Here is a 3,099-nt window from a genome sequence, read left to right as displayed (position 1 = left end):
CCGGTTTAGGCCCGATCCCGCCCTGCAGGATCGGGCCTAAACCTGCAGTCGGACATCCTCTTGCAATCCGGGACACTGGCTCCTAACTGCTGGCCTGCCTGCCTGCCTGATCACCCCTAGCCACTCTGCCTGCCTGCCTTATTGCCGCTAACCACTCGCCTGCCTGCCTCATTGCCCCTAACCACTCGCCTGCCTGCCTGATCGCCCCTAACCACTCTGCCTGCCTGCCTGTAACTACTCTTCCTGCCTACCTGATCACCCTTAACTACTTGCCTGCTTGCCTGATTGCCTGCCTGCCTGCCTGATTGCCCCTAACCACTCACCTGCCTGCCTGATCACCTCTAACTGCTTGCCTCCCTGCCTGATTGCCCCTAACAACCTCAGCCTCGGCCCTTGCCGCCACGACTTCGTCTTGAAGGACGTCTGGAAGGTCATTTGACTATTCGGTCTAATTAGCATATTCTTTTATTATTATAGATGTATAAAATTGCATTCCTGATTTTATATAAAGATCTGTGTGGTGCTTTGATATTTTCAGAGTTTCAGTATTGTGAGGTGCAAGGATCCTATCCTCTTTTCTTCTTTTTTGTTTGGATGTGGAAGTGTCCTTGTTGGGGTACTCACAATCAGCCAGACACCACTGATTAAACAGTCATTGGCAGGTAGTCACTTGAGGCCAATCCAGGAATGATTTCCTTCCTAGGACACTCTTAGAACCAGAGTTCCCACGGACATTGGAGCACTTGACCAAACGTAGAGGTACTTCATTCTGTTGCCAATTTCTGAACCTACCATTCACCAACAGTTAAGGTTTAGTTTTACTTTAACTAAACAAACAAACAAAAAACTCAAAGTGACATGTTGGTCTAGACCAGTGGTCGGCAAACTGCGGTTCGGCAAACTGCGGCTCGTGAGCCACATGCGGCTCTTTGGCCCCTTGAGTGTGGCTCTTCCACAAAATACAGACTTCTGCGCATGGGCCACGAAGTTTCAATCGCACTGTACGTGCGTGCCCGCATGTGGTATTTTGTGGTATTTTGTGGAAGAGCCATACTCAAGGGGCCAAAGAGCCACATGTGACTTGCGAGCCTCAGTTTGCCGACCACGAGTCTAGACTCTGCGAATGAAGTAAGAATACCTAGATTCTCGAGAATCCAGGTTGAGTGATGGTAGTCAATGTAGAGGTCTAGCAGTGGCGGCTTGCTTGGTTCATTGTTCTGAGGAGCATTGAAAATTATCTGTATAAACAAAGATGGTAGATGTTAGAACAGTCTTGTAGAAGTCCTGTTGAGTCTCTGCTGCACATAGAACTATAACTTGTGTGTGAGCAAGATGCACGGCATGTCCCGGGAATGCATCTGTGGTCCTCAGAGGGGTATGGTTTCCACATGTCTCAAGATAAGATTTAAGCTGGGTATTAATTTCAGCTTATTTTAGATGGCATCGGAGAAAAAAGTAAAACAAAACCTTAAACAGACATTCCAGAGTTCACGTCAGGCTTTTTTTTTTTCTTTGAGGTGAATAATTAATCACTAGCAACAGGGAGTGTACAATTTCCTCTAAGTGTAATAGCAAGTAGAGACAACCAAACACTTGTTGAGTAGTTCCTCTTTGACCAATATGAGCACAATAGGGTGCGATCTCAGAAGTGTGAGTATAGGAATATAATAGAATGTAAGGAGATTTATACTCTATATCAGGAAAGTAACATACATTAACTAAAATTATTAAGCCTTATTTGAAAATTGTCCAATACATGATTTAACTATAAAATGTTGGGTGAGCTCCGATGAGGAGGTAGGTAGACAAGTGCCGGGAGAGAAGGAAGCAAGGGCTTATAAGGAGGTTCCATAAAGAAAATGAGACTGTAAGAGGGTTATGAAATAGGAGTAGTAGGTTTAGATACAGAGACAACTTTGTGATAAAGTCATGTCAGAAAGTTAGAACCAGTTTAGCACTCGATAAGATTTCATTTATCATCTTGTCATTCTGATCCTTATAGGAAGGCAAGAGGCCTGAAGTGTCAGAGAAATGAACTTTTTGGTAAGGCGTTTCACAGTTCATATAATTACAACCTTGCAAAATTGTAGAGGGAGCCTATTTATAAGGTCTAAATACGAAATAGTGACATTTGGCTATAAAAGTGATCATCATCAAACACATCTATGCAATTACTCCATTGGCATAGCTTAGGTTAAAGCAAAGTCCTAGGAACACTCTTCAGAGTCTATTTTAGAATTACTTGAAGTCTTATTTCTTCAGAGTAGTGGTTATTGACTAGAAGTTTATATCAGAAACTCTTGGGAGATTTCAATATGCAAAGTAAGATAGATAGACAAACAGACACTTTTAACGTATACTTTTGATTGTGAATCATATTCTATAGCAGACGCTGACTTTAGCATGTATCAGAATTACCTGGAGGGCTTGTTTAATATGGATTGCTGGCGGCCCTCTCCGGATTTTCTGATTCAGTAGGTATAGGATTGGCCCAAGAATTTGCATTTCCAGTAAATTCCCAGATGCTGCTGATGCAATGCAGCTGGTCTAGAAACCACACTTCTTAGAAATTAGAAACCATTTGATGTTATCAGAGCCCATATAAATTTTATAAGTATACTAGAGGCCCGGGTGCACAAAAATTTGTGCACTCGGGGGGGAAGGGGGGGTCCCTCAGCCCGGCCTGTGCCCTCTCGCAGTCTGGGGAGCTCTCGGGAGATAACGATCTGCTGGTTTAGGCCTGCTCCTGGGGTGGCAGAGGGCAGGCCCAATTCCCTAGGTGCAGCCCCTGGTCGGGCTCAGAGCAGGGGCTGATTTGGGGAATTTGGGGCGCCGCCCCCTGTCCATGCAACATAGCAGGGCGGATTGGGAGGGTTGCGAATGCCACCCTCAAGTCACGCTCAGGGTAGGCTGGATTGGGGGGGTGGGGCACCACCCCCCTATCACACTCAAGGCAGGGTCAATGGGAGGGTTGTGGCCGCCACCCCCCTGTTGAATGCTCATATCATGGCCCATCAAGGGGGTTGGTGGCCCTCCCCCCTGCTACTTCACAAAGCATGGCCAAATTCTAGGGGTGGGGGAATTGTCCCCCCCCTCCCC

The sequence above is a fragment of the Myotis lucifugus genome, unplaced genomic scaffold, assembly GCF_000147115.1.
Source record: "Myotis lucifugus unplaced genomic scaffold, Myoluc2.0 scaffold_94, whole genome shotgun sequence".
NCBI classification, from domain to species: Eukaryota; Metazoa; Chordata; class Mammalia; order Chiroptera; family Vespertilionidae; genus Myotis; species Myotis lucifugus.
This window is presented reverse-complemented; position numbering follows the sequence as displayed.